Here is a 20,531-nt window from a genome sequence, read left to right on the forward strand (position 1 = left end):
TTTCTAAATTAGAAGTATAGTATAGAAGGTACACAAAGAACCCAAGCCGGCTTTTGCTTTGAGAACATTTTTTTTTTAAATTTATTTACTTATGGCTGTGTTGGGTCTTCGTTTCTGTGCGAGGGCTTTCCCTAGATGCGGCAAGTGGGGGCCACTCTTCATCGCCGTGCGCGGGCCTCTCATGCTCGTGGCCTCTCTTGTTGCGGAGCACAGGCTCCAGACGCGCAAGCTCAGTAATTGTGGCTCACGGGCCCAGCCGCTCCGCGGCATGCGGGATCTTCCCAGACCAGGGCTCGAACCCCTGTCCCCTGCATTGGCAGGCAGATTCTCAACCACTGTGCCACCAGGGAAGCCCTGAGAGCATTTTTTGAATGCTGTGAACTTAATTTTAGTTTTTATGGCACCATAGGGCACAGAGGACAAAGCCCAGGGTCTTCCCTGCCCCACATAAAGTTAGGATTACAAACAGCTAAGCCATCAGTGTAAAGGTGACTAAGAAACAAAACCAACCTCCAGGAACGATAAGGAAAACTACTTTCCTTGAACTATGGCATTGGAAGAAAGGGAAGAAATAAACTCCACTGAGAATTTATAATAACAAGCTACCCAACATGAGAATTTGCAGCCCAAATTCACACTACCTGGGTGGTCCAAAAACAAAACAAAAAAAGCCTAGAGATTCTGGGCTGACGATACTCCCTGGCACCTGGCAAAAACAAATGTAAATCCTCTCTAGAGGAAGCCACCTTCAACCCAGGGTTCAAAGAATTCCCACATATAAAGTCTAAGATGTATGAGTTCATATTAAAAAAAATCCAAAAACACACTAGAAAATAATGCATAATGATTGAAAGCCAGAGAAATCAGAATCAGAACTGTTGATAAAGACCTCAGATATTTAAATTATCAGACAGCATGTAAAACATACTTAATATATTAAAAATAAAAAAGGGGATTGAAATTTCTAGTTAAAAGAGTAACAGACTATAAAAGGCCAAACAAATTAGGAGAAAAAAAAAATTGGAAATGAAAAACTATAACTGTAGATCAGCAATGAGAATTAGTGAACTGGAAGAAAAATCTGAAGAAATAATAAAATGCAGCCTGAAGAGCTAGAGATGGAACAAGCGAAAGAATAGTTAAAGGATATGAAGAACAGAGTAAGAAGGTCTAACATGTGCCTAAGTTTTAAAAGGTAAGGAGACAAAAAATTATTCAGAAGCCATATTTGAGGAGTTAACATTGAGAATTTTCTAGAAGTGAGGAAAGAAACTGATTCACACATACAGGAATCTTAATGAAGCCCGGAAAATATAAAATAAAGAACTCTATACTTAAGAATATCATATTGAAATGGCAGAATATCAGAAGACAAAGGAAAAATCACAAAAGCAGCCAGAGAGAAAAGGAATGACAATTAGACTGATCATTGACTTTTCAACATTAACATAGGAAGCCAGAAGTCAGTGGAATATTACTTTCAATGTCCTGACAGAAATGGTGTCAACCTAGAAGTCTCTACACTGTAAAAATCTTCCTAAGAACAGGGTAAAATATAGACATGTTCAAATAAATAAAAAGAGAGAGTGTGCAAAAAACACACTTCCACTAAAGGAACTTCAAAAGTATGTATTTAGATTGAAGGAAAGTGATCCCAGATGGAAGTATGGAATAGAAGAAGGAATGATGAGCAGAGAAAGTGGTAAATATGTTGGTACATCTAAACCAACATTGACTAAAAGAACAATAATAGATAATGATAATATCTTGTGGAATTAAAACAAAGAACTAAAATATATTTCAACAGTAATATAAAAATTGGGAGGGTATGCTTAAAGTGTTCTGAAGTCCTTAAAAGTTTTTGGAGGATTAAAATAGTGATTAGCTTTAGACTTTGAGAATTTAACTTGTGAGGTAGAATGTATAGGCTAATTAATTCCTAATAGAATAGAAATAGTATATAACTTCCAAAGTAGAGAGGGTGAAAATGAATAAAAATAAAATCCAAAAGAAGCCAAGAAACGAGATAAAACAACAGCAAAAAAGGTGGTAAAAAACACAACCATCAAATAAGATGACAAAAGTAAAATCAAATACATCAATAATCACTGTAACATAGACTAAATATTCACATTAAAAGACAAAGATTGTCAGACTGGATTAAAACAATTCTAACAATAATAATAATTCCCAACTGTATGCTGTTCATAAGTGACTCAAACATAAGAATATAGCAAAACTGAAAGTAAAAGTTTGGAAAAGAGACATCATCAAGCAACCACTAACCAAAAGAAAGGTTATACAGCTATGTTAATATGAGACAAAAGGGACCTTAAGGTGGAAAGCATCTCTAAAGAGTCACTATATAATGTGAAGAGATTCCATTTTGTTGGAATAGTTTGAACTTACATGCACATAAAAGTATGGTCTCTAATAACTATAGCAAGAATTGACAGAAACACAAGGACAGACTAATCCACCACCACAGTGGAAGAGTCTAACACACCTCTTAAGACATTAATAAATCAAGCAGACAAAACTCAGCAAGTTTATAGAAGATTTTAACAACATAATAAGCAAGGTTTATTTGTAGTGAGGATGATGTTCTTAACTCCTACAGAATATACATTCTCTTTAAGCAGATAGGGAACTTGTACAAAAACTAAACACAGTGGGACCATAAAGCAAATCATAACAAACTTCGAAAGGCAGATAACAACTGACCATATTTTCTCACTGTAATGTCATCAGTGACAAAAAGATCTCTCCCTCCTGCTCCAAAATATATGCTTAAAAATTAAGAAGCACAACTTTAAATAACTCATGAGCCAAAGAGAGGGATCAAAGCCCAATAAAATCACGGGGAAAAAAGAAACAAACTAAAGTTCTTAGCAAAGCTACTTTTTGTGCTGAAATTTATGAAATCTCAGAACTGACCCAATGAAGACAATCACAGAATTTCTTTTCCCTGGAAGATGAAAAGTGAAGATAAAAGTGTCTGTCTCAACAAAAAGCATTCTGAGAAGATTCTCTTCTCAACCTCACCTTCCACAATCAGTAAATAAAATTGCCAATAGCTAAGTAGTTAAGAAGGTGAACCTAAAACATAAAGAAGCTCATTCCAGTGTCAGTAATGGATCAAACAGGTAGCTCTGCAAAGGACATCATCAAAACGAACAAACAAGCAAACAAACCAATTCATTCATTCATTCGGCAAGTCATTCATTCATATTCAGAGTTTGTGTGTATGATATAAGCAGCCTTGGGAGATCTTTACCCAGCTACCAACTTTTTCTCTGGGGAGAAGCTTTGATAAATCATAATTACTTATCAAGTAAATGGCTCAAGAGAGCCATTCTTTGAGCATTCTTTTAATAAAACTAAAAGAAATTCTCCTACTTAAGTAAAACATTATACATCTATTTTATTTTGATTCTCAGAAAAGACCTTTAAAGCTTTTCACTAGAGGCTACTCCACACCCTCACTTGTCCAAGGATTATACCTAAAAGAAGCATTAATATATGAATGTATAACAAGGCTGGAGTACTCCTAATTCTACTTTATGGATATTGCAGCTCAATATGCAATTGAAAAGAAACTTTCCAACAAAGCCACTTAAGACTGCTTTCAGTATATTACTCAACTGCTCAAAAGCCACCAATGGCATCCTACTGTCTACAACATTAAGTTAAAACCCAAACCCCACTGCTTGAATTTTAAGACCCATTTATAGTCTGGCCCCACCCTTTGCGACCACTCTCTCCTCCGGGGCTGCAATGTATACCACTTGTACAACTGTCTGCAGGGGCCCCATACTGCTCAACAAGAGCCAGTCAGTGACTACAGTCAATCCAGGGTCCCTCTGCTCTGCCATTCTCCTTCCTGGAATTACATACTCACCTTTCAAGGTCCAGATGAACCTTATCTTCTGTTATGAAGACCGCCCAGATATTTCTAAGTCTAATTGATCCTTTTGTAAAAATTCTTACTTCACCAAACTCAGCATCCCAATTTAATATTAATTGGTTTTTGGCTTTTGTTTGTTTCTTCTATCTACCCATCAAAATCTGGGCAGGGTCATGCTTTATACTCTCTACCCCCGTCACCATGAACTCAGCACAGTGATAAATACTCACAGAAGGTGCTCAACAAATATAGGTTGAGTGCTTCTTAAAAGAACATGGCCGATGCAGACTAGGCCTAACTTCTGTATGCCTATAAGTCATCACAAGAGCCCTCCCACCAACAGTATTCCCTTTGATATCCCACCTCCTTCAATTAAGAAGGGAAAATGTAATATCTTTTTCATTCGCTCAATTCCATTCCACTGAGCAAGTATCATGAACAAAGGTTAATTTTTTTCAAGAGTTTTCATCATATTTTCTCACTGGCACTACCTAATTGGAGAACACAGGCCCTTTCATCCCATCAGGAGCATAAAAATTCTTCAATGTTGTACATGCGAAAGCCATGCATCAGCTGCCGATCCCCCTCCCATCCATCTTGCTACTAACATATTGGCATAAATGACTGATGATAATCCTCATTCACAAAAAGTGCTATTACTTGTTGAAGGTCACAATGACTGGACAAAAAGATAACACATATAGCCTTTGGGAAGTAGATTTCCATTCCTGATCTAAAAATTTGAATCTTATTATTCTTCATTTCCCCTTGTAGTTGTTAGTGAGCATACATAAAAGCCTGAATGTGTACTTGTATAGCGTGTAGTGTGTGTGTGTGTGTGTGTGTGTGTGTGTGTGTGTGTGTGTGTGGTTATGAGCAAAGAGGAGGGAAGAAAGAGGAAGAGAGTTAGACATATGTTCCACAAGGTTTCAGCAAACAACAGCCATAGTTAGAGGATGGATGGATGGATGGATGGATGGATGGATGGATGGATGGATAGATGGAAAGAGTCTGATTTTAACCAAAAGTCAGTCAGCACCTATCAGAGGTGAAGCAACACCTTAGCCATTTTCATATTTTGAGTCTACTGATATACTAAAAAAAGGAAATGAAATGCCAATGTAAGTTTATGAACTCATGCTAATTTTATTTATTTACTTAAAAAATCATTTATTTATTTTATTTTTGTCTGCATTGGGTCTTCGTTACTGCACGCAGGCTTCCTCTAGTTGCGGTAAGCAGGGGCTACTCTTCATTGCGGTGTGCGGGCTTCTCATTGCAGTGGCTTCTCTTGTTGCGGAGCATGGGCTCTAGGTGTGCGGGCTTTAGTAGTTGTGGTGCACAGGCTCAGTAGTTGTGGCGCACGGGCTTAGTTGCTCCGTGGCATGTGGGATCTTCCTGGACCAGGGATCGAACCCGTGTCCCCTGCATTGGCAGGCAGATTCTTAACCACTGAGCCACCAGGGAAGTCCCGTGCTAATTTTAAATACTTGCATTTAGCAAAGAACTTTGAATTTCTGTATTGAAAGGTAAGGTAATGAAATATAATTGAGCTATTCATAGGTTTTGAAAATTAATTTATAGCACACTCTAAGTGGCATAGACTAGTAATGAGACAAATAAGCAATCTTATTATAAACTTATCATTTCTGTCAATCTTATCAGAGTATATCAGCACTTGGAGATAAATCTCACAGTCCAAATTTGAGGTCACTCAGAGTCGACACCAGTGACTCTCCAGATTCCCAGTGTGAATACGTGAGCTAGAACATGGACATTCTGGCATCACTAGGGCAGGAGCTATTCATGGTAACTGAAAATTGATTCTACGTGTTTCAAAACTAAACTGGATCAGTCTTCATTAGAATTGATTATATTTAAAAAGAAACCAGCTCTATTTTAAGTTATGTTTTGCCAAGAGGCAAGTGTTAGGAGGAAACTCTGCCCCTGCAGTTTTTACTCCTCAAGTCCTCAGGCTGTCAGAGCACTATCGTGACAGACTTTTCCCTACTTGCATGATTAAATACACCCCCATGGGGAATATTTCCTAGCAAATAATATTTGTGATCAAGGAAATTAAAGGAACTTGATTAAATGGAAGAAAGAATAGTTTCCACATCAAGACTTAATCAGTATCATGTTGATTTAAAAGTACAAGGCCAAAATCTATCACTGCAAATATGATCCCATAGTATCCTGCACACACACTTGCCTCCATGGATATGAAATAAATGGCACATAAAATGGACCAAAAGCTAACAGTCAATGAGTGGGAGTAGTGTGTACATGATCATCATCTCTTTTTCTTGCTGGATCCAAAGCACTTCTTTGCAGTCATTTCCTCATTCAGCAGGTTTGTGGAATGCCCACTCTGTGCAGGGCATTGTGCTTGTCCTCATATAGAATCTCATAGAAAGGGAAGGAGGTTTGAAAGATCAAGGTAGAGGGCTGCGCAGAATAATCACCACATATTAGGCTCTCAATAAATGACAGCAATTCTTTTCCCTTCCCTTCCCACTCCTTAAATCTTCTTTGAACCATGAAACTTAAGTCAGAGGGATTTTAAGAATATACTTGATAGGATTCTTAAATCTATGTCATAATCTGAAAAGATAAAGTTGAAGAACATACAGATTCAGAAGTTAGCAATAAATGAAAACAGTTTAAAACACAGTATGGTAGGATTTTTAAGTGATCCTTTCAATGTGATTTCTATTACTGTTACTGTTGTTTTGATGCTTATAGTTCCGTAAATAATTAGAGAGGGAGAGAAGACAAGAAGGAGGAAAGAGAAGAGGGAAGGGAGGGAGGAGAAGAGAAAAGAGAGAGAGAAGAAACTGTACAAAGCCGAAACACTTCAGAGTTCTGCAGCAGAAAAGGCACCACACACTGGCCTGAGCTCTGCCCCACCTGCGTGTCCCTGAACAGGCTACTGCACAGCTTGAGTTTCAGTTTCAGTTATTCAGTTATAAGATGAGGGAAGCTGACCAGGTGATCTCCAAGATCCATTCTCACTCTCCTATCCCATGGTGGAAGCATAATGAACTAGGTGGCAGATAGGAGAGATACAAAGTTCTATGACTCCAGGCTTAGTACTGTTTACCCCCAAGACCAAATTTTACTACAAGACATTGAGTGTGATTTCTACCAGAGGTTGCTGAAGTCAGTCTGCAATTCAAACCCTGGTGCCACTCTTCACTTCCTCTGTGATCTTGTACAGGTTACTTCACCTCTCTGTTCCTCAGTTATCTATCCCACAGGGTCATTATGTGGATCAAAGTTGATATTATATGTAAAGCATACAGTTCATGGCATCCATTAAACAATAAATGTGTTATATATTATTGTTGTTATTGTAACAAAGGTATAATATAAACAAAACCAACACAGGACAGAAGTGATTAACCCAGATTATCATGGGAGCAGTGCATGAGGAAAATACTTAGGTGTGTGGTTGTTCATTAGGAGGCTGGTTATCAGTAAGCTCAATGACACAGTAGTTTGATGTGGTTGCCTAAAATGCTAAGAAAATTTAGGTTTACACACGCACACGCACACACACACATACAGAGAGAGTCTATAATTCTATAAAGGGGAAGTAACTATACTCGGAAGTAACTTGTCCATTCTGAGCACCAAACCATTAGACACAGGGTGTGAAAGGACTCAAATTATATCAAATAGGAACAGCTGATGATTGAGGACAAACTGTCTTCAAATATTTAAAAAACTGTCATGTCAAAGCAATGTATTTGTTCAATATGGCTCCACAGAAAGATCAGGAATGTCAGTGGAAGTCAGAGGAAGCCAATTTTTAGTTCGGAATGGAATGGACTTGTTGAGGAAGTAACAAATCGCTGGAGCTCTTCGGCTCTGACTAATGACAACTTGACTGTGTATGCACCAACTCCCAGAAGGTTGAAATTCTCACTCGAGAGATTTCAATTTAAGGGTGAACACAAGACTTTTGACCTCCCTCCTGAACCTGTATTTTATGATGTAAATTGGATGCCTAGTGGCATAAATTATAAAAGGATTTCTCATATACAGAATAACCAATTGGCAAGCACGCAAGACAATGGTGTTAAATAACAGAATTAATATTAAAAGCTCAGATCTCTCCATTAAATTTTTGACCAGAGTTGTCAACCCATTACCAATCTTGGTGGCTTGAGTTGATTTCCAGCAATATACAGATCTTTAACTTAAAAGAAATGCAACAGGGCTTCCCTGGTGGTGCAGTGGTTAAGAATCCGCCTGCCAACACAGGGGACATGGGTTCAAGCCCTGGTCCAGGAAGATCCCACATGCCGCGGAGCAACTAAGCCTGTGCGCCATAACTACTGAGCCTGCGCTCTAGAGCCCGCGAGCCACAACTACTGAGACCATGTGCCACAACTACTGAAGCCCGCGCACCTAGAGCCCGTACTTCGCAACAAGAGAAGCCACCTTAATGAGAGGCCTGCGCACCGCAACGAAGAGTAGCCCGAGCTCGCTGCAACTAAAAAGAAAGCCTGCGCACAGCAACTAAGACCCAATGCAGCCAAAAAAATAAATAAATAAATAAATAAATAAATAAATCTTAAAAAATAAAAGAAATGCAACAAAAATATTGCATTTTTAATCCATAAAGTGGATAACTTGCTCATTAATGTTCCAAATTAGTTCCGTAGTTAGTATAAACCTAGGTACATTACACTAATATCAATTAGGATTTCAGACACATTCTTTTTGACAGTTCTAATCACATTGTTTAATTAGCCATTTTTGATTTTTCATGTTTCCCAGCAGAGACATGCAGACCCATAAAACATAGTGGCTGGATCAGCAATTTACTGTTTGACCTTGGGGCAAGTCCTTTTAACCTCTCCGAGATCCAATTATCTCATCTACTTAAAAAGGGAGAACAAAGAGTGGTAATAAGCAGAGTAGATGTTTTTTAAGGCCTTTTACACCATAAAATGTGATTTTATGAAATGATTATCCTTCATAATGAAACTCAAAGCACATTTCTTATTTCTTAATTTGTTCGTCATTTTTCCCAGTGGAGACATCTTTAGCCCTAATGTAGGGAAGTGAAGCATTTAGTCTATAACACCACCACTGACTGCTCTGTGAGATAGTTTTATTCTATCCTTCTGGGGTTTGGAAGAAGTTGCCTGACTGAGGGAAAGGATTTTACAACTAGAAGCCACCTTCACATCAAGTAATAATCAACTATAAATAATGGACAAAGCAGAATCAGGGACAGGAGGGAAGAGCATAAAATGTCTCTTTCATAAAAATAACCTTAGAATGAACCATTTTACTCTCACTTTTTTTTTTATTTCCTAAATGCTTTATTTCCTTAGGCCTTCTAGATCCTTTTCAATGAGTTTATATGATTAAAAGTTTATCCTCATGCATTGTTATATTTGAGTTTCCAATGATAAAAGAAAACATAAATTCAACTCACCCATCTGTTTCACCCTTAGTTGGCCAACTATTCCAATAACATCCTAAACTGTTCCAATGACTTCCAACTAAAAAACCCGTTCAACTGTACTTTATTTATTTATTTATTTTATTTTTGGCTGCGTTGGGTCTTTGTCGCTGTGTGCGGGCTTTCTCTAGTGGCAGCAAGCGGGGGCTACTCTTCGTTGTGGTGCGCAGGCTTCTCATTGCTGTGGTTTCTCTTGTTGCAGAGCACGGGCTCTAGGCATGCAGGCTTCAGTAGTTGTGACATGTGGGCTCAGCAGCTGTGGCTCGCGGGCTCTACAGCGCAGGCTCAGTAGTTGTGGCGCATGGGCTTAGTTGCTCCGCAGCTTGTGGGATCTTCCCGGACCAGGGATTGAACCCGTGTCGACTGCATTGGCAGGTGGATTCTTAACCACTGCGCCACCAGGGAAGTCCCCAATTGTACTTTGAAACCATAGGTCTTCCTCCAAAAATATTTAGCCTGAAATCAAGCTTCACAACTATACAGAAAAAGCTGTCAGAGTAGTTTCTTTTAAAACGCATTACTTAAAAAAGACATGGAGTACCAACTAGTTTACAAGGTCCCTTTAAAAAAATAGATTGAACAAAGTATTAAGAACAATCTGTACTGGCAAGGGACAAAGAAGATGACCTAATAGGTCTTTTCCATCTAATTTCTGTGATTCGAGGATTTTTTTTTACTCTTGCAGCAATACTTGTGAGTTCAACAATTTCACAAAACTATTATTAGTTACCAAGGAAACACAAAATGTTTGCAGGAATAAATAAGCAAATGGACTGGACCTAAATAGCAGGCTTTTCCTGCTTCCCATTTAATAATCTTATGGTGGCGTCATATTATCAATCCTTCATTCTCCCCAAGTCATTCTGCTCACCTACTGGCATGCTCACTAGAGTCCCATAGTCAACTCATAGCATCCCACGTAAACCAAGAATAGGAGGTCTCTGATCAACAGAAGAGTCTCCATTAAATATGGACTTCCTTGTTTCACTTGTTAAAGAAAAACCATGGTGATGTCAGTGGTTGGCTTTATGACCACCATTTCTAGGGAAAATATGCAAATATATGTTTTTAAATGACCCAATGTCTGTAGAAAAGCCAGGAACATAATTAAAATAATATAAAAAGGTAAAAAGTAAGAAACAATACACAATTATGGCCCAAAGTATGAAAATAATTATGCTTTACAAATGCTTAGAAAAAGACCAAAAGGAAACACAGTACATGGAATTGTTAATAGTTGGCAGTATTCATGTGGTAGAACTAGTTGTAAAATGTCTTTTTGACTTTTCTGCATTTTCCAAATTATGACATGGGCACTGAACTATTTTTAAGTTAATTTTTAAAGCCACAAAATAGCATTCATTTTAATGTTAATAAAGGGCTTCCCATTCCCTAACATTACCACTGACACTGCTGCTATCAGCCCAAGTTAACTCTCAAGGGGATTGGTACCTTTCTAAAATCAAAGTCAGCTAGCATAAGAATAGGAATAGTTGAGGAGCCTCTGGAAACGTCAAGGACTATGGAGGCCTGGGACAGGAGATCTGGGCTGCAGGTAAGAGTGAGACAGTCTGTATGTAAATTCAAATTCACTGCAGCCCATTAACTGCTGGTTAAGCTCTCGGTGCACAGTGTAAGTGCTGTGCTGCCTGGGGATGTGGTATATTTCATGCAGGCATTTATGTGTACAGAGCGAGGCAGATATCACCTGGGGAACAGAAAGAAGAGTGAAAGGAAGAGGTAGGTTAGAAAACTGATTGTCCCTGGCATGGAGAGAAGCTGCTTTCACCCTCAGACTTTCCTTTTGGTTCTACGTTCCACAGTTGCCCACCTGTGGTGCTCAGTCTCTTTAGCCTTCCTCCAAAATTGTGTAGAAGCAGAGAAGCGATCAGTACCACATCTACGGCAGGCTTGCCCAATGCTCAGAGGCAAAGCCGTTTTGCAAGAAGTCTGTGCGTGAGATGTTAGAATGTTCTGTCCGGAGGAATATCTTAGCACCAAAGGCTCACACTCTGGCCAATCCAACTGCAGGCTGATGCAATGCAGGACCACAGCATTCTGCCTCTCCCCATGCCATCCTGGATCTATATCCCCACTCTGTTCAGCTTCTCATAACAGCACCACGCCCATAATAAGAATTGCTGTTTTTCTTTGCATGTTATAGTGTTTCCACATATACTCTTTTAGAGGCGAAGGAGCAAAAATGTCACATGCAAAGTGAGTGTTACCATCCCAAAGCTTGCAGCAGAGCTTCCAGAGAGCAATGCACATTGCCACTTACCTGATGAAAGAACCAATAGAGAAAATTGTGGGCAGCTCTAGAAAAGGTTCAGCTAATTATGAATACTGCTTCTCTGGCACTTATTCAGATGACCAAAAGACTTTACCAGTCACAAGAAGAAACAAAGGCAGGGAGACAGGACAAGAAAGAAAATAAGAGCAGTCACTTCACAAAGAGAAACTGGCTCTGACATGTTTAGTAACACATTAATGTTATTTTAAAACAGTTAAATAATTGTGGACACTACTACTAACATTGGTTGATGTGGTCATTGTAATAACCTCCTGGCAACAGCTTGAACCATGGGAAACTGCTGATATTCAACTGTTTTTGGCTATCTAACAAAAGAGACATCATACCGTTCAATCAAATGGATACATCCTAGTTTCCAGCCTTGTCGCCTACAAACCCTTCTTCTGCATTAGAAAGCAATTAGCTTGGTAGAAAAATTCCTTTGTGCCATTTCCAAATGATAAAGCTACTGCTGATTTAGATCATAAATTCAGCTTACTAATTGTAGAAAGGACTTTTATTTGCAGGTATACTTATTTGTAGGAAATTCCTGATTATAAAATGAGAAGAGTCATATAGCAACTGGATAGCAAAATTTTCAGTAAAAAGGGAAGTAAAACCTTCTCAGCCAAGACTGAGACACAATGGTCATAACTCTATTCTTTTCATAATAAATATATATCAGAAGCTAAGAGAACAAAAATTGCATTGCAAAGAGAATGTTGATAGGAAAAGGAAAGGAGATAAAAATCTACTCATGTGCCCAGTGGAGCACAATGCCAATGGCTGGCTGGAGTGTGCAATACAAGCAAGACCCAGGGTGCCCTTGTGTCAGTTAGATAAAGATTCCCCTTCTTCAAGACCTCTGACTTTCATCTGTTGGAAAATTTTTATAATATTCTAACTTTATTAGAACATGTTGCCAACATCCTCAAGAAAACTATCTTAGTAAATATACAAATCCACAATGTCTCCAATGTAAACAACACTCCCTAGGGTTATTCAGCACACAGTCAGGGTGGCTCTGGTGTGTGGCCTACAAAGAGTGTGTTTTAGTTTTCCTAGTTCAACATCAGTCTGGAAAATAAAGACACAAACTTCTCAGTTAAATCAGAATATTTCTTTACTAGCAACACCTCTGAGAGATTCTGAGCAAATCCTTAAGAGAAGACAAGACTAAGGCTGTATATATAATAACACTGGTTCAAATTTTTGCTTTCATTACTTTACCAGCAGTGTGACCTTGGTCAAGCAATTTTACCCTTCCAAATGTGTTTCATCATCTGAAAAGTATGGATAAAACCACCTCAAAATGTGTTACGCAGATTAAATGATGGAGTGCATGTAGAGCATTAAGCACAGTGACTGGTATGAACTAAAAGCTCAACAAATGAGAGTTATTATTGATTCCTGAAGAGAGTGGCCACATACCATGACCTCAGCTGGAACGCTGAGTCATAGCTGTTTCAGAGGCCAGTGCTTCAGCGAGTAACAGCACAGGCAAGGAACTCGGAAGTGGGAGTACTAATCTTCTTTTCTCTTGCTTCAAGAACCCTAGACAAGTCTTGTAGCCATTTAACTTCTCTAGTCTTCAGTTACTTCAGCTAAAGAAAAGGAGGAAATAAGACTGACATATTTTACAGGGAAACTGGGAAGTCAAAAGCATGAACATAAATGCAAAGCATGAGTACAAAAGTATAAGAAAGAAATAAAACGTAGTGTCAAATGTTAGGAAGCCTCTGTATCCTTCAGAGGGGAAAGGAGGCAGAACAAGTTACAAAAATGCTAGCTTTGGGTAGAGGTACTTTATGTTACCAGTTTGGAGCTGAGATTCAGGTGTTTATGCTTCATGTAACTTTCATAACAGTCATTTTATCTCATTTGTAATAAATCAAAGCTAGTATAAAAATCTCAAAGGATATTTAATCAGTACAAGGCAAGCATAGGAGACTAAAAATACTTAAATGCACTTCATAAGTGTATTTAACAAACCAACATCTAAAATGTTAATACGAAACTGCAAATCAAATATTAAAACTTAAGTTCAGCTGAAGAGTATAATCATTCACTTCTCTTAAAACAGTATATACAAAAAGCAGGGGTTAGTTTAATACGCTTCTCAGTAGACAGGTAGAGTGATCTAGAAGAACTGTTAAAGTGAGCCCACAGTTTATTAAAGATGATACATGCCTATTTTTGTGCCCTGCATCTTTTCTCCATGCCATTTTTGCTAACTATAAATTCTCTGCAACCAGTCTTTCTCCACTCCACACTAAAGAAAAGAAACAGGCAGACTATTTTCATTATTTCTGTTTGACAAAACATATGGAAACAATAATTCTACAGACATGTACATTATAATAGGAAGCAATCCTATTTTAATGTAATTTAAAAAATTAAATAGACTCAAGTTATTTAAACTACTCAGTTTATCTGAAACTCACAAATGAGGCAGCCACGTCTCTAATTTACTTAGCAGATTCATATAGTTGGCTAGGACTTTAGAGATTACTTCTCTTATTGATGTGCAAAGCAATTAGGAGGCTAATTCTCATTTACAAGAAAAAGTATTTACACAAGTAAATCTGCCCCCCTAGTAAAGGGTAACAGGCTTAATTCAGTCATATTTGGTCAGTTTCTTTTTTCTTCTCAGGTCTTTTTTATTTTGTTTTATTTTGTGTGCTTGTAGAAAAGAACAGATGAATTAAACCTGGTTCTAAAGTTCTATTTTTATACTTTGTCTTGAAAGTACAGCACAGAACATTAAATTTCTTTAATAAATATTTTCCCCGCCATATAAACTGATTAGTTTTAACTACTTTCGTTAAAACACAGGCATGCAGAAATGAGGAACAAGGAGGTTCTCTCAGGAAAAACACTGAAAAAAATAAGATTTCATCTGGCCTTCCCATCACCACTTGAAGAATTGTTTGGTAGTTACATCATCAGGAAATAAAATACTATCCTCTGAGGACCCCTACTCTTTACAAAGAGGAAAGAGAAGGTTTGAAGTCTAAATCACTCCCGGAGATGTCTCCAAAAAAAAAAAGAGAGACTGAGACTTCTGGCTTCCCTCTGCCGCCTTCTTCCCCAGCAACCAAAAAACAAATGTAACAAAAACGTATTTACTAAAGTATAAATAAGAATAACATGATGTGTATTTAAGGATCCCAAGCAATAACAGAAGCTTTAGAGCCCCACAGGGAGAAAAGTTACAAGCGGATCAACCCTGACCCCCAATGACTCGATTAGCCCGGCAGGAGGGCGCCAGCGTCCCCGGCCCGCCGCCCATTCCCCTCCGCGGGGAGCCGGGACCGACGGTGCGTTCACACGGTCCGAGCGTCGGCGGAGCCGGGGCGCGATGCAGCGCCGCCGCCGCGGATCTGGCTGTCACCGGCGCCCCCGCCGCCCGCGCCGCACACGCGGAGCGCCTTATAAGGCAGCGCAGTGACGTAACGCCCATAGGCCGGGCGCGCTCGGCGCCCCGCTCGCATTGTTCGGGCGACTCCCGGAGCGCGCACAGCCCACTCGCAGCGCCGCGCGACTGCGGCCCCCGCCCGGCCCCCGCCCGGCCCCGGCGCAGGCGACTCAGGTAAGCCCGGGAGAGCCGCTCAGCTCCAGCAAGGGGATTGCTGTCTGAGAGCTAGGCAGTCTGTAGGTGGCTTTTAAAGTTATCAGCATCACGAACTGGACAGGTTTCGAAAAGCGCGTCCAATGAACTCTAGGTTCAAAACCTTTCCCAACTCACACAAAACTTGAAAAGTTTTCTCCGACAGAGGAAACAGATTTGGGATTTAATTTTAAATGTAGAGAGGTGAGGGATGACTATATATTACAGACGCCTTCCAAGTAAGCTATACATGGTATCCTGCCTGTATTGAGAAATCTTTGGGGAAAGGGTGGGGAGAGTATATTGTACTACAACAACTCTATCTCCTGATCTTATCTCTCCTAGGACTCAAACTCCTTTAAGTCTTACAAGAGCACACTGCGGAACACTACCACAAGGTAGTGGATTTCTAAACCCCCCCCCCCCAATGCCCTCCCTCTTTCGTAAATCTTCATATAAAAGACTAGAAAACCCCTGTTAGGAATACATCTTGTAATTAGGATGAATCTAACTTAAAAAGTAAAGCACTTTTTAAGCTTCAAAAAAATCCTACAAACGCTATTCTGTCTTAAAAGCAAATGTTAATGAGTACAAGAAAGTAACGCACAGTTTTGAGTTCTTTTTACTTCAACTCCAGTCAGTGGGTAAATGACAAACTGCAATGCAAATTAAAGATAAAGCTAGTTCCTCTACAGTAACATGTTGGACAATAGTTTATTATGTAGAAATACTAATTTAAAAGGTAAAGCCTATACAAGAATTCTGTTAATCAGTGGCGTTTTGAACCATAATTCGTTACGTCTAAACCCTGAATAGACTATTGCTATAAACGAACCCTTACAGTATGATAATTGAACCACTGGCAGATGCCGAAAATCTACATATTTTACTTTACTTTTCAGAATAAAAATCAGCAGAGGAATTAAAAACAAAATATGCTATGTCAAATTTAAAACACTGGAATAGGAGATGAAAAAATGATTTATCACTCAAACTTTATTTGGTCTGAACATATGTTGTAAAACAAACTTAAGAAAAAAAATGTGTGAAAGAATTATTTCCCTTTTAAAATAGTCTCTCTGTTTTACTTATCACTTGAAACATAGTTTTCTACTTGCTCAAAATTCGGGATATATCTGTATTTCTAGTAATTCCTGTGGTTGAGTTTTTTAAACTATATGACATTAGTGCCTGTCATTTTTGCTTCACAGGAGTTTTGTTTCATTTGCTAATTTTGTTTGAAGCAATGCAAGGCTTTGGTTTTAGTATTCTAAAAGAAAAATTATATGTTACTTGGCCTGGAGATAGGCTTTATAAACTGCAGGTTAGTACTGAGAAGTAGCATTTCCTCAAAACTATTATTTCAAATCTAAGGAAGCCTACCATAATGAGAAGAGAGGGGGCAACACCCAGGTTACTGTGGAGAAGTACAGACTATGCAATAGAAAAGTTGTTTATTTGATATAGGCTGTAATTGGAAACTGAAAAAATTCCTGTCTTGGGAAAAAGGTATTCCACTCTTTTGAATCTAATAGAGGAGGAGGGAAACAGAAACCATCAATTATTGTTTCAGCTATACCCAAAGTACCATCTGTACCATAAACTACAGCTCAACTGTTGAAAATCATAACCTCTATCAAAGCCCTAACAGCTGTTTCCCAGAGTCTGCATTTTATTTTTGTAAAACAGGCAAGCATCAATTTTAAAACAAAATTGTAAGTGACACACACTTCAACAGTCCACACTTTTTTCCATCTATTAACTTAAAGCATAGTTCAAAGAACAATCACCCATTAAAACCCCTTTTAAAATTGAAAGTTAAAAAAGATTTATCGTGGATACATTATCTCACAGTGGGCTTTCTTAGTGAGCATTTCTTAGTCCTTGGGATAATTTACATGATGGAAAAAATGTTTTGGATTGAATGAATGTGCATTTTTACATCTCCAGATAAAGCACATATTAATTTTATAATTAATAAATTCATTTACCTTTCTATGGTGATTAACCTTACCCGTTAAGCCCTGGTATTTCTGTGATATTTTCCTAATGTTGTGATGGAGTCTATAGTAACAGTCAATATGAAAATACAAATAAGCTTAGAGCTTCTCAATTTTCAAGTCCACTTGCAATTCCCATTAATCTGCTTTCTCAAAACGCTGCTACCTCCAAAAAAGTGCCTCTGGTAATAAATGGATTTTGAGGTAAAAAAAGTGAAAATGGGGGAGAAGAACAAAATTCCATTAATTGTTCTTAGGTCATGTTCTGTCTATATCTAGTGCTTCAGGGCAAAGTGAATGCTTTTACAAGGTGAATAGAGAAAAAAAAAAATACAGCCTCCTATTAAAGGGAAAAAGGAAGCGGGGCAGGAAGAGAACCGTTTATAAAAGACTGGATATTGTAAAGTAATAATCAAAGGATGTAAAGCAATATTGGTCTCAACCTGCTTCAAGAACTGAGATCTGTTACCCACACAGCCAGTCATACAGCCAGTCATTATCTTTGAAAAATCTAACACACCTTATCCTCTTGGGCATATCATTAATTTTAAATGATTTTTAGAGTTTAGTTAATTTGCATTTGACTGTGAATTTAGCTTCAATATAAACTGATTTAGTTTCGGTAAATTATGTTTAAATAAGGATTTAAAGATGAAGAGACTCTGCATATTCAGCAAGCATCACAAACTTTCAAAGAAATATCTCTATGGCTGCCTTTGCCATCACTAGGGCCACCAACTCAATCACTTATGTTTAATGTGTGCTGCAAAGACTTTTAGAAATTCCTCTGGCCAGTCAGTTTGTACTTCAAGTGTGAGGTACACTAATTCCTAGCAGATCATCACCAACACTGTTCTAAGCCCTCCTACATTCCTCTTCTTAAAAACAGAGTTGAGATTCTCTCTCCCTGGCCTTCTTCTGCACTAACATTACCTCTGACTGGGAAAGCTTTGGGCAAATAAAAGTGGGGAAGGCTCTCCAAGGAAAGTTGCTTGGTTCTTTTTCAGATATGGGAGAAGGACTCCCTTTTCATGCTTGTTCCATGAGATTCTAATTTAGCAGATTAGATAGGACAGCAGCAGTTTTCATTCTGAGCCCAAGAACAGAGGATAAAACATTAGCAGCATTTTTTCTCCAGTCTGACCATCCTCACATTCCTATGCCCTACTGGTTCCAAAATAAGATTAACTCTTAAAGATACAATTATAATTTTTTAATGACTAGCTTAGGAAATGATACATTTGTGTGTGGGGGGATGGGTGAGGAGGTACGTGCAGGAGTAAGTAGGTAAGTGTAGCCATCATTGGGACAGGTAGAGGTGCAAACAGCTTGTTTCTGTTTATGGTAACTACTGATTCTAGCCTAGAGCACAGTCATCATCAGTAAAAGAGTGTATATTATGTCAGAATAGCAAACACTCAGTCCCACAGATGTGAGTTTGAGAAGTGCCTTGGTAAGTTCTTTATGGACAGTGGGATGCCCCAGGCCCCAGAGAGTGTACACACACACACGGACACAGACCTGACAGGGAATGTCCACAGAACTTTATAGCTGGAAGAGGCCCTGGAGGCCATCTGATCCAAATGCCTCACCTTGCAGAAGAAACTGATGTCTACAGTGTGACTTACCTCAGTGACACAGAGCTACTCAAAGGCAGAGCCAGGGCCCCCTGCATTCTTAGGCTGTAGTCTTTGGTTTCTCCTTAAATTAATGGTAGGAAAAGATGAGAACAGAAGCCCCAGAAGAAGCCTTGGTACTGTAGGTGTTAATTTGGATATAAAACCCATTAAAAAAAAAAGAAAGTAGAAAGGTTCAAAGTTCTTGTTAATAAGTACAAGCAGTAAGAAGACAAAGGGAAAGGAGGGAGGTGAAAATCAATACAGTTCAACCAGGCTACAATGGAAGGGAGGTGATAATGGGAGGACAAAGAAAACAAATAATAAATGTACTTAAAGATCCTCTGGGCGGCAAAGCTCACTCTCTGTCTAAAAGCTGAGAGGTGCCCTGCAAAGAGTGTATGCTCTATAGTTATAGTTAAAGCCATTTACGTCTGATCCACTAACTTGACAAGTGACCTCTTCACAGCATCTTCCAACTATAAGCATTCTGCATTCCCTAGACCTCCCCAGCTAGTAGGTTCCCTTTCAAAACTCAGTGACTCAGTGCCTTTAAAACAACCCTCCCAAAAACTTTAGAGGAAGTCACTGTGGGCTATAAGCTCCTGGAGATACTTACCTGCTTTACTTTCCTTCATACCATGCATTGCTACATGACATTAAATTATACATTAACTGCTTGTTTATTGTCTGTCTCCTGGACTGTAAACTCCTTGAGGGTCAGTTTTGCTACCAACTTTATCCCTAGCACCTGGAAAAAGACCTAGCTATAGTTAGTAGGTATGTCACCAGGCCAGGAAGGGTACTGGATAAATATATGAACAAATTATACCCTGGAAGCTTCTTATTTGGTAAGAAAAGAGTATTTCTGGAAACAGTGGGTTAGGAAGGGCCCCTTCTTCTAGATTTTGTTCAGGAGCTCAAAACAAGTCTCTGCCACTATTTGAAGTAACCACATAGAATTGACATATAAAACACAAAAACCAGAAAACAAATTAGGCTCAGATGAAGTCGAGGCAGTGAAATCTGCTTTTACTATACAGTATGTGTTGTGTAGGCAGACTTCAAGTCAGATGCTTCTCTGTCTACCCACCTCCATCTACCTCACTTTAATGTCCTCCCAAAATAATGAGAATAAAGATGGTGAAGCAAAATATGAAAGAGCAGAGTGCAGTGTTTTTGTTCTGAATGGAAGTGTATTCCCCTGTTTTTCCCTAATTTCTGTGCCTCAGCTGAACGCCTGGGAATTGCACTCATGGGGTCCAAACAGTTTGTCCTTGCAATAACTAGAAATTAGCAGATTTCCCTTTCCCAAATATATACTTTGATTCCAAAGTTTCTGTGGGTAGTCAATTCATCTGCCAGGTTTTACAGAAAAGGAATAATTTTTCTATAGTTTCAAAGTTAGGTAACGCCAGTGTCAACCTGTGAAGCCAGCCTAGGGCTTGTAACTCCTTATCAGCACCAAACATTAACTGAGTGTCTACCAGACACTGTGCTATAAGTACAAGGCAGGACAACAAGCCCAGCAACTAAGTTCTCCACACACCACACCATGTCCCTAACACAGCTACACCTACTGTGTTGATGACAAGGGCTAAGATCATCAGCAGCTCTTGCACA

At 38.8% G+C, this 20,531-nt stretch overlaps 2 protein-coding genes across 9 annotated transcripts in view; one reads left to right on the plus strand and one right to left on the minus strand.

Moving 5' to 3' along the window:
• Positions 1-20,531, minus strand: part of CMSS1 (cms1 ribosomal small subunit homolog) — a 392,074-nt gene that overhangs the window by 319,755 nt on the left and 51,788 nt on the right. The gene's annotated exons all lie outside the window — the stretch shown is intronic.
• The window catches only part of FILIP1L (filamin A interacting protein 1 like), a 304,455-nt gene that overhangs the window by 239,389 nt on the left and 44,535 nt on the right, over positions 1-20,531 (plus strand). Inside the window, exon 1 of one of the 4 annotated variants that reach the window (XM_082460324.1) lies at positions 15,132-15,274. The exons of the other annotated variants lie outside the window; for them this stretch is intronic. The gene's annotated coding sequence lies outside the window, so the exon portion shown is untranslated. Of the gene's footprint in view, positions 1-15,131; positions 15,275-20,531 lie in introns of those variants that run through there. 4 annotated transcript variants of the gene reach the window in all.

This window comes from Balaenoptera physalus (assembly GCF_965194825.1).
Source record: "Balaenoptera physalus genome assembly, chromosome: 4".
Classification (NCBI taxonomy): domain Eukaryota; kingdom Metazoa; phylum Chordata; class Mammalia; order Artiodactyla; family Balaenopteridae; genus Balaenoptera; species Balaenoptera physalus.